The following is an 11,832-nucleotide window of genomic DNA, read 5'->3' as shown; positions in this document are numbered from 1 at the left end:
CCGTTTATACCACTTCATTGTTACAGGGAAGCAGATGAAGTTGATATCTCCCACTGAGATATCCACTGGTCCCCCACTGAGATATCCACTGGTCTCCCACTGAGATATCCACGAGTCTCCCACTGAGATATCCACTGGTCTCCCACTGTGATATCCACTGGTCTCCCACTGAGATATCCACTAGTCTCCCACTGAAATATCCACTGGTCTCCCACTGAGATATCCACTAGTCCCCCACTGAGATACCCACTGGTCTCCCACTGAGATACCCAGTGGTCTCCCACTGAGATACCCACTAGTCTCCCACTGAGATATCCACTGGTCTCCCACTGAGATATCCACTAGTCCCCCACTGAGATATCCACTGGTCTCCCACTGAGATGCCCATTGGTCTCCCACTGTGGTTGCGATGGGAGATCAGCGATAGCTCAGCAGAATTTCAGGGCCACTGTGTAAATGCACTCAAAAGGTAGATGAGAATACACTGTGTGTCTGAGTGAGTATCTCTGCATCCTTTACTGTGTTGCTGCACAGTGGGGCTGCACTTGGTGTGTATTACAGGCTGGGTGTGAATAATCAAAAGATCATGAGATAATTATAGATGAGGAGACCCTTCAGCCCATCTTATTTCATCCATCCAGAGAGATCCTAATGTTCTCCCCATTGCTGCATCCAATTCTTCCTTAAATTATTCCAATGTTTTGCCTCTCTGACTGTATCTGAAAGTTTCTGCCACATATTGATCACTCTTTTTGTATGAAGGAGAATTTCTTGCTATCAGTCCTACAACTACCTTTGACTGGTTTGAACCCAGTTCTACTCCCACAATTTATTTTAAAATAATATCCCCTCAGCAATCTTATTCACCGCTATAAGACCACCTCATTTCCAGACTGAAAAGTGCAAGCATTTCCCATTGTTCCTATTAACTCTGTCTCTGACGATAGATTGCAGTAATTTGCCCACGGTTGCTATTGATATACAGGTAAAGTCATCCTCGACTCTGAGGGACTGCCTATGGTGATGATGTAGTTATCTGGTTTCCCTCTCCCTTCCTTCTCAAATAATGGAGCGTCATTTACAATTTTACAATCCAAAAGCAACATTTCTGAATCTGGAGAGTTTGAAAATGTTTTGACTAAAGCAATTTCTTTACCTGTTTCTTTTTAATTTCCCTGGGGTGGAGACCATCAGGTTTGGACATTTGACTATCTTAAGCCCCATTATTTTCTCAATTACCATGTTTTTAAAAAACTTATATTAAATCCATAAAATTGTTCCCCTTCTAAATCCATGGTGAGTGCTGTTAACTTACTGTGCTTCCTAACTTAGTGTCTTCTGCAAACTTGGATATACGACTCTCTATTCATCATCCGAGTCATTAATATATATGGTGAAAAGGCGAGGGCCCAGTACAAATCCCCGGGGAACATTATCTGTCACAGCCCACTGATCAGAGAACAAACCCTTTAACTAAGTTATTGCTGTATAGATGACCCTCAGGCTTCAGACAATCGATGCCATTATTTTACATGGACTGGAAATGATGCGTCTGTATTTGCCTGCGCCTATTTTGTCACTTATTTCTGAGTATAGGTAACATATGAACTTGTATGTAGTCCACTGATAGCTCTCCTGCATTTATTAACTCCCGCAGAATGAATGCCAGTCACTTGTGTATCTGAGTGCTCGTGGACTGTGAGGATGTTTTGCTGTAAGTAGATGCTGGGTGTCTATTGGAGACTGGCTGTGAGCATCACTGGTGTCTGGCAGTGATGCTGTCGGGATGGGTGTCTCCCTGCTTGTCTCTTTGTGTGTCCCAGGTCACTGACGCAGGGCTGTCACTGTGAGTGAGTGACCAGCGAGTGGCAACCTCTCGCACGCCGAGTGCCTCCCAGCCCCCGGGGGATCTGCGACCCCCGAGCCGCGCGGGACAGCCTCCCCTCGCTTCCCAGGCAGGTGGCCCGGGGCCCGGGATCCCGAGCCGGGACAAGTCGCACCGACCGGAGTGGGCGGAATTTCCCGCGGGACTGAGGTATTTATTTGCGCTGGTCTCGGTATTAATGGGCGGACGGATTTTGCTCGCTGCTGCCGTCCCATTCGTTTTATCGGACAGTGGGCTGAAGTAGATAGGCGGGCAGATTTCAGTCTCACAACTTTGTGCAAAGCCCTCGGGTTTGAAGTGTTTCGATGTCCGCTGGGTTGGAAAGCCTAGTTTTTTTCTCATTGTTTTCAATCCGTTTAACAATCGAATTTAAGTCGTTAGGGGCAGTGGATATATAAGTGTGTGTGTGTTTCGCAGTTCATTTGTAAGGGTACTGCCTCGGGTGTGACTGCAGTATAACTCCGGTCTCAGTTACCCGTCCAATAAGAGCCTGGGGCTGACCTGGGTTTGCCCCCAAAGTCCAGGGCTGTTGGACAGTGTCCACTGGGGGGGGGGGGGGGAAGTGCAGGCGTGTGACTGCTGGGTGAGGACAGGGTTCCCCCATAATAATAAACCAGCTTTCCTGACCATTCCCCACTTGAGCTAAGAACAGGAGACAGCTGGTCCCTGTGCAACTCGCACCCCAGCATGGAATCAACACCTTAAAGCGAGGGTGGCAGAAAGGGAAAACGTTACCCTTTTAACAACTGTTTTTGAAACATTATGAGGACCTTGTATTGCTATGTTCATTGTGTTTTAAAACTTTTCTGCAATTACTTTAGACTTAGTGAAGCTCTTTTGTTGTGGAATGAGTTTTGAGCACCAGTACAATTTGCCCTGCGGTCAGATAGTAACTCCTCTGCTGTGATGGGCGAGCCTCCGTTGACGGCGCACATCTTCAGGAGCTAACATTGAATGCACACACAGAGCATTACAGTAGAAGATGAAGGTGAATTGTACATGCACAAGCGATGATAGAAATGCGGACACACTCCCTGCAGTACCATATAGGACTGAACTATTCCTTTTTACCTGACCCTTTTGCAGTGTCAGCTGTGGCTCAGTGGGTAGCACTCTCTCCTTTGAGTCAGAAGCTTGGGAATTGAGCACAAAAAATCAAGGCTGACACTCCAGTGTAGTGCTGAGGGAGTGCTGCATTGTCAGAGGTGCCGTTAAACCGAGGCCCCGTCTGTTCTCTCGGGTGAACTTAACAGATCCCATGGTACAATTTTGAAGTTATCCCCAGTGCCCTAGCCAATATTTATCCCTCAATCATCATAACAAAAAAAATACATTATCTGGTAATTATTACATTGTTGTTTGTGGGAGCTTACTGTGTGCAAATTGGCTGCCACATTTCCTACATTACAATAGTGACTACACTTCAAAAGTACTTCATTGGCTGTAAAACGCTTTGAGACGTCCATTGGTCGTGAAAAGGCGCTATATAAATCCAAGTCTGTCTTTCTTTCTAATGTGTACACACACCTACATGAGTTGACATTCAGAAATGCATAGACTGTAATAGAAGTAGAAGCACGTATGTCAGGACTAAAAATGGGTGAGCAGAAATGGGTCAGGTGGGCAAATATGAAACCGTTGAACTGTTGAAGCGACAATGGAGTTGAGATGCCTTCCGTGACTGGTGGGCACCTCAAGGAATAATGCCTAATAGACAGACACCAATGTTATGATTTCAATTTCTAAGTTTCCTTTTGTTTTGTTGAAAAGTACACTTTATGTTTAAGTTCCTTTATTAATTGTGCCCATTAAAAAAAAAAAGGAACGTGTAAATCTGTTTTTTTCTGTTGATGACACTGGGGCAACCTAGTACCTTTATGGATCATTTTAAAATGGCATGGAGATGAAGAGGAGAGAATGGAGGAATATCAGAATATTTTGGAAAAAGGATCTGGTCCAGCGAAGGCTTAATGCCGAGTGCAGGCGGAGGAGGCTGTGGTTGGAAGATTGACAGTTTGGAGAGAGATGTTGACAGATCCAAAACAGAGATGGCAATGAGCATGGAGCAGAATTCCTTTAGAGACCAATAACAAATGCTGAAGTGAGGAATGCAGCCAGAGAGGAAGGAGGAAAGGGTGGCCACGGTAAACAAGCCAACTACAGGAAACGGGGTCAATCAGCAAAAGTGACAGAGTGAATGAGGCAGCGAGGGTCAGGCAGAGTGAAAGTGTAAATAGCAAGCGATAGTTCTCAAAAGAGGGATGTTGCACTTTATCAAGGAGGCTTTGAGGGTGTCCTTGAAAGATTTCCTCTGCCCAGCTGGGGCTCACTTGCTGTGTAGGAGTTCCGAGTAGAGCGCTTGCTTTGGGAGTCTCGTGTCGGGCATGTGGACGATGTGGCCCGCCCAATGGAGCTGGTCAAGTGTGGTCAGTGCTTCGATGCTGGGGATGCTGACCTGAGCGAGAACACTGACGTTGGTGCATTTATCCTCCCAGGGGATTTGCAAGATCTTGCGGAGATATCGTTGTTGGTATTTCTCCAGCGACTTGAGGTGTCTACTGTATATGGTCCACATCACTGAGCCATATAGGAGGGCAGATATCACTACTGCCCTGTAGACCATGAGCTTGGTGCCAGATTTGAGGTCCTGGTCTTCAAACACTCTCTTCCTCAGGTGACTGAAGGCTGCACTGGCACACTGGAGGTGGTGTTAGACCTCATCATCAATGTCTGTCCTCTGCTCAAGCTGCTTGCATTAGGTTTGGCAGCTAAGAAATGCGTCAGAGCAGCTCAGGAACAATTTTCCCTTCCTGCCTGGGGAGGGAGGAGTTCATTTTGGCCCTTCCTCACAACAGTGTGGCTGAGATAAAAATGAGCATTTCCATAATCTTACTGCTCTCTGGTGCCAGGCCACTGTACTACGTCTGCTGCGATCACTGTTAATGTAATGGTTACGACTGAACCTGCAGTCTGGTTTGAACTAATATTTATTTGTCCGACATTTATCAAGGCAGTGCAAGGGGAACCTGTGGATGTGGTGTATTTGGACTTCCAGAAGGCATCTGACAAGGTGCCACATAAAAGGATTTTTGCACAAGATAAAAGTTCATGGGGTTGGAGGTAATATATTAGATTGGCTAACTAACAGAGAACAGAGAGTCGAGATAAATGGTGCTGGAACCCCAACTGTTTACAATCTATATTAACGACTTGGAAGAAGGGACGGAGTGTAACGTAGCCAAGTTTGCTGATGATACAAAGATGAGAGGAAAAGCAATTTGTGAGGAGGACACAAAAAAATCTGCAAAAGGTCATAGACAGGCTAAGTGAGTGGGCAAAAATTTGCCAGATGGAGTACAATGTTGGAAAGTGTGAGGTCATGCATTTTGGCAGAAAAAAATCAAAGAGCAAGTTATTATTTAAATGGAGAAAGATTGCAAAATACCGCAGTACAGCGGGACCTGGGGGTATTTGTGCATGAAACACAAAAGGATATTATGCAGGTACAGCAAGTGATCAGGAACGCCAATGGTATCTTGGTCTTTATTGCAAAGGGGATGGAGTATCAAAGCAGGGAAGTCTTACTACAGCTATATAAGGTATTGATGAGGCCACACCTGGAATACTGCGTGCAGTTTTGGTTTCCATATTATGAAAGGATATACTTGCTTTGGAGGCAGTTCAGAGAAGGTTCACTAGGTTGATTCTGGGGATGAGTGGGTTGACTTATGAGGAAAGGTTGAGTAGGTTGGGCCTCTACTCATTGGAATTCTGAAGAATGAGAGGTGATCTTATCGAAACATATAAGATTATGAGGGGGCTTGACAAGATGGATGCAGAGAGGATGTTTCCACTGATGGGGGAGATTAGAACTAGAGGGCATGATTTTAGAATGAGGGGCCGCCCATTTAAAACAGAGATGAGGAGAAATTTCTTCTCTGAGGGTTGTAAATCTGTGAGAATTTCTGCCTCAGAAAGCTGTGAACGCTGGGACATTGAATAAATTTAAGACAGAAATAGACAGTTTCTTAAACGATAAGGAGTTATGGGGAACGGGCGGGGAACTGGAGCTGAGTCCATTATCAGATCAGCCATGATCTTATTGTATGGCAGAGAGGCTCAAGGGGCCGTATGGCCTACTCCTGTTCCTATTTCTTATGTTCTTATCAATATGTTTAGACGTTGGCTGGTCTTTCGGCTGTGGGATCGAGGGTTCAAATGCAGCCCAAACAGTGGGATAAATAAAAGACATGTTTGTTTATATCGTGTCTTATCATATTGAAGCATCTGAAAGTGCTTCCCACAATTATTTACTTTTGGAGTAGAGTGATTGTCGTTATGCAGGATTTTCTTCGCAACTCTGTCAGCTGAAGGGGTGCTGCCTAAAATGAGTGTAAATGGTCTCAAACTGGTTCCTATTGGGCACAAATCCATAGTAGAAAAACTACCCAGCATGAGTTGGCACTAAACTTTCACGGCAGGAATTACCTCGGGGGTGGGGTTCTCTTGATTGGCCACCGTAACTTTGATGGAAGATCGTCGGAAACTCAGAGAGACCATTGGGATGATGTGCGTGGGAGTGGCAATGTCGGGTGAGGGGTTGCGCTAACTAATGTTCTTGGCCAGTGAAGAGGGAGCTTTACTTTGTGTCCAACTCATTCTATGACTGCACTGGGAGTATTTGATTGGCCAAAACAGAGAAAGCTATTCTCTATCTGTGCTGTATCTGACATAGGAGTGGTTGGTAGGGAAATAGAACAGGGATTTTACCATTGTATCTTACCCTTGCACCTGAGCCTGAAGTGCATTATGAGGCAGTATGAAGGGAGCTTTACCCAATGTGGAACCTGTGCTGTATTTTGACGTGCCCTTTCCTATTCTGTTAGAAAATCCCTGTGCTCACTTCAACCTGCCCGCAGTACGGTTCAGATCAAGGGGGAACAATCTTAAAATCAGAGCTAGGCCATCCAGGGTTAATGTCAGGAAGCACTTGTTCACACAAAGGGTAGTGGAATTCTGGAACACTCTGCCTCCAAAAGCTGTAGAGGCTAGGTCGATTGAAAATTTAAAAACATGGCATTGATAGATTTTTGTTAGGCAAGGGTAGTAAGGGTTACAGATCCAAGGCAGGTAGATTGAGTTATGATACAGATCAGCCATGATCTAATTGAATGGCAGAACAGGCCCGAGGGGCTGAATGGCCAGCTCCTGTTCCTATGAGTAACCCGCTGTGTGGAGGATCCTGGGTGTCAACATACATCTACCACTCCATGGTGCAGTCCACAGTTCTTGGGAATTGCTTGGAATTTACAGCAGGGCAACAGGCCATTCGGCCCAACAGGTCTATGCCAGTGTTTATGCTCTACACAAATCTCCTCCCTGCTTGCCTCATCTCAACCCATCAACATATCTTTCTATTCCTTTCTCCCTCATATACTTATATAGCTTCCCCTTAAATGCATTTCACTTCAACTACTTCCATGTGGTAGTAAGTTCCACATTCTAACCACTCTCTGGGTAAAGGAGTTTCTCCTGAATGCATTATTGGACTTATTAGTGACTATTTTGCAATTATGGCCTGTAGTTTTGGTCTCCCCTACAAGTGGTAACATCTTCGCTATGTCTACTCTATCAAACCCCTTCATAATTATAAAGACCTTTATTTGGTCACCTCTCAGCCTTTGCTTTTCTACAGCCTGTTCAGTCTTTCACATGAGAAGAAATGGGACGATAAATTACGTTACCCTGTATTTCTCGCAGATGTTATCTCAAAGAAAACCTTCCGCTAAAATGGGTTGGTTGGCACTATTGGATTGTGTGAATCACACCTACTGGGCTGGAAGGAGGAATTGAAAGACTTCAGGCCATGACACTGAAGGTGAGTTTCGAGCATCTGCTTGAAGAAGCAGCCACTCCACTTGATTACAGCACAGGCAAGTATAAATGCAGAGAAAATTAAGTGAATATTTATTCTACAAATCATGCAAAGTGTTTCATAGAATCATAGAATCTTACAGCACAGAAGGAGGCCATTTGGCCCATAATGCCTGTGACAGAGCTATCAATTAGTGCCACTCTCCTGACCTTTTCTCAGCCCTGTTAGCACTAAAAGGTCAGAGAGCTGTTAAAGGGCAGTCATGGTGTTTGTTCTACAGAGTTGTTTATTAAACAGGTTAAGGATTAAATGTTGTGTAACTGCAGAGTTGTTACTTATTCAGGAGGACAAGAATTACTCACTAAACTATATGGGGTTTCTGTTGATTTTGCAGGGTAAGGGTTGTGTGCTGTGTAACTGTATGAAGTTACTGCTTATTTATCAGGGTAAGAGTTATCCACTAATTGTAGAGTTGTTTGTTCAGTCAGGTGAAGATTGTTCACTGAATTGTTAATCAGGGTAATTGTTACTCTCTAATTATACAGAGTTTATTAAACAGGGGATAGGTTATTCACAAGCTTTTTTGCACTATTTACTTAGCAGGGTAAAGCAAGTTGCATTCAAGTTCATCACATGGGTTTTACATTTACATCTTAGTACATTTGTTGGGTGGATTACAGTTGCGTTTCTTTTTGTGTGGTACATTTACATGATCAGTACAGGTATATCAGTACAGGTACACAAGGCCAGTCTAGTTCCAGCACGGCCGGATGAGATCCGGGTCGTCTGGTGGCAGCGCAGCGCCCCATGCTGGTGGGTCTGTGGGCGAGGTGAGCTCATTTTGCTCGGGCTGCCGGAGCTCAGGCCTCTTGCCGTTACTCCTAGTGTCGGGCAGACCCAAAGACAGCTGATATGTCTGTGACCTCCCTGTCCTTTACGTTTGCAGTGTCGCTGCTGCTCCCTGGGAAGCGGTCTGAATGAGTGAGCGTTTCATCTAAGCGACGGTGGGACTTCCCCGTCTTGTCTAGCAGTTCGCAGGGGACTGCTGACTCACTTTCCTTGAGGGCACCGTTGTGAGCACTCTCTAGTTTGGAATCCTAGCTGGTCCAGGTCCCATTCGGAAGAGCCGATGCGGGTGACCCTTCACTGTTGGGCATTGCCGTTGTGGCGAGCGGGTTTACCAGGTGGTGGGTGATGGCAGCCTACTGCGAGCATAGGCGCAGTTTACTGTTTCTGGCCCGTGGCATTGGCTGATTGCAATTTGCAGCTGACATCGCTCAACAACATTTTGCTCGTTACAGCTGGACTTTTACATTGAACTGTTTGAAATTGGTAACCATTCAAAAATGGCGGGTTGCTGGCCTCCTTTAGAAACATAGAAACATAGAAACATAGAAACATAGAAAATAGGTGCAGGAGCAGGCCATTCAGCCCTTCTAGCCTGCACCGCCATTCAATGAGTTCATGGCTGAACATGAAACTTCAGTACCCCCTTCCTGCTTTCTCGCCATAACCCTTGATCCCCCGAGTAGTAAGGACTTCATCTAACTCCCTTTTGAATATATTTAGTGAATTGGCCTCAACTACTTTCTGTGGTAGAGAATTCCACAGGTTCACCACTCTCTGGGTGAAGAAGTTTCTCCTCATCTCGGTCCTAAATGGCTTACCCCTTATCCTCAGACTGTGACCCCTGGTTCTGGACCTCCCCAACATTGGGAACATTCTTTCTGCATCTAACCTGTCTAAACCCGTCAGAATTTTAAACGTTTCTATGAGGTCCCCTCTCATTCTTCTGAACTCCAGTGAATACAAGCCCAATTGATCCAATCTTTCTTGATAGGTCAGTCCCGCCATCCCGGGAATCAGTCTGGTGAACCTTCGCTGCACTCCCTCAATAGCAAGAATGTCCTTCCTCAAGTTAGGGGACCAAAACTGTACACAATACTCCAGGTGTGGCCTCACCAAGGCCCTGTACAACTGTAGCAACACCTCCCTGCCCCTGTATTCAAATCCCCTCGCTATGAAGGCCAACATGCCATTTGCTTTCTTAACCGCCTGCTGTACCTGCATGCCAACCTTCAATGACTGATGTACCATGACACCCAGGTCTCGTTGCACCTTCCCTTTTCCTAATCTGTCACCATTCAGATAATAGTCTGTCTCTCTGTTTTTACCACCAAAGTGGATAACCTCACATTTATCCACATTATACTTCATCTGCCATGCATTTGCCCACTCACCTAACCTATCCAAGTCACTCTGCAGCCTAATAGCATCCTCCTCGCAGCTCACACTGCCACCCAACTTAGTATCATCCGCAAATTTGGAGATACTGCATTTAATCCCCTCGTCTAAATCATTAATGTACAATGTAAACAGCTGGGGCCCCAGCACAGAACCTTGCGGCACTCCACTAGTCACTGCCTGCCATTCTGAAAAGTACCCGTTTACTCCTACTCTTTGCTTCCTGTCTGACAACCAGTTCTCAATCCACGTCAGCACACTACCCCCAATCCCATGTGCTTTAACTTTGCACATTAATCTCTTGTGTGGGACCTTGTCGAAAGCCTTCTGAAAGTCCAAATATACCACATCAACTGGTTCTCCTTTGTCCACTTTACTGGAAACATCCTCAAAAAATTCCAGAAGATTTGTCAAGCATGATTTCCCTTTCACAAATCCATGCTGACTTCGACCTATCATGTCACCATTTTCCAGATGCACTGCTATGACATCCTTAATAATTGATTCCATCATTTTACCCACTACTGAGGTCAGGCTGACCGGTCTATAATTCCCTGTTTTCTCTCTCCCTCCTTTTTTAAAAAGTGGGGTTACATTGGCTACCCTCCACTCCATAGGAACTGATCCAGATTCAATGGAATGTTGGAAAATGACTGTCAATGCATCCGCTATTTCCAAGGCCACCTCCTTAAGTACTCTAGGATGCAGGCCATCAGGCCCTGGGGATTTATCGGCCTTCAATCCCATCAATTTCCCCAACACAATTTCCCGACTAATAAAGATTTCCCTCAGTTCCTCTTCCTTACTAGACCCTCTGACCCCTTTTATATCCGGAAGGTTGTTTGTATCCTCCTTAGTGAATACCGAACCAAAGTACTTGTTCAATTGATCCGCCATTTCTTTGTTCCCCGTTATGACTTCCCCTGATTCTGACTGCAGGGGACCTACGTTTGTCTTCACCAACCTTTTTCTCTTTACATACCTATAGAAACTTTTGCAATCCGCCTTAATGTTCCCTGCAAGCTTCTTCTCGTACTCCATTTTCCCTGTCCTAATCAAACCCTTTGTCCTCCTCTGCTGAGTTCTAAATTTCTCCCAGTCCCCAGGTTCGCTGCTATTTCTGGCCAATTTGTATGCCACTTCCTTGGCTTTAATACTATCCCTGATTTCCCTAGATAGCCACGGTTGAGCCACCTTCCCCTTTTTATTTTTACGCCAGACAGGAATGTACAATTGTTGTACTTCATCCATGCGGTCTCTAAATGTCTGCCATTGCCCATCCACAGTCAACCCCCTAAGTATCATTCGCCAATCTATCCTAGCCAATTCACGCCTCATACCTTCAAAGTTACCCTTCTTTAAGTTCTGGACCATGGTCTCTGAAATTACTGTTTCATTCTCCATCCTAATGCAGAATTCCACCATATTATGGTCACTCTTCCCCAAGGGGCCTCGCACAATGAGATTGCTAATTAATCCTCTCTCATTACACAACACCCAGTCTAAGATGGCCTCCCCCCTAGTTGGTTCCTCAACATATTGGTCTAGAAAACCATCCCTTATGCACTCCAGGAAATCCTCCTCCACCGTATTGCTTCCAGTTTGGCTAGCCCAATCTATGTGCATATTAAAGTCACCCATTATAACTGCTACACCTTTATTGCATGCACCCCTAATTTCCTGTTTGATGCCCTCCCCAACATCCCTACTACTGTTTGGAGGTCTGTACACAACTCCTACTAACGTTTTTTGCCCTTTGGTGTTCTGCAGCTCTACCCATATAGATTCCACATCATCCAAGCTAATGTCTTTCCTAACTATTGCATTA

At 45.3% G+C, this 11,832-nt stretch overlaps 1 protein-coding gene across 2 annotated transcripts in view; it reads left to right on the top strand.

Moving 5' to 3' along the window:
• The first annotated feature begins 1,780 nt into the window (after positions 1-1,780).
• Positions 1,781-11,832, top strand: part of ndrg4 (NDRG family member 4) — a 205,850-nt gene continuing 195,798 nt past the window's right edge. Inside the window, exons 1-2 of one of the 2 annotated variants that reach the window (XM_070897802.1) lie at positions 1,781-2,035; positions 7,646-7,763. The gene's annotated coding sequence lies outside the window, so the exon portion shown is untranslated. The remainder of the gene's footprint in view (positions 2,036-7,645; positions 7,764-11,832) is intronic. The other variant, XM_070897801.1, reaches the window with a different exon arrangement.

This window comes from Pristiophorus japonicus, chromosome 13 (assembly GCF_044704955.1).
Source record: "Pristiophorus japonicus isolate sPriJap1 chromosome 13, sPriJap1.hap1, whole genome shotgun sequence".
In the NCBI taxonomy this organism is placed as follows: domain Eukaryota; kingdom Metazoa; phylum Chordata; class Chondrichthyes; family Pristiophoridae; genus Pristiophorus; species Pristiophorus japonicus.
The sequence above is the reverse complement of the archived record's forward strand: the minus strand, read 5'-3'. Positions and strand labels throughout refer to the sequence as shown.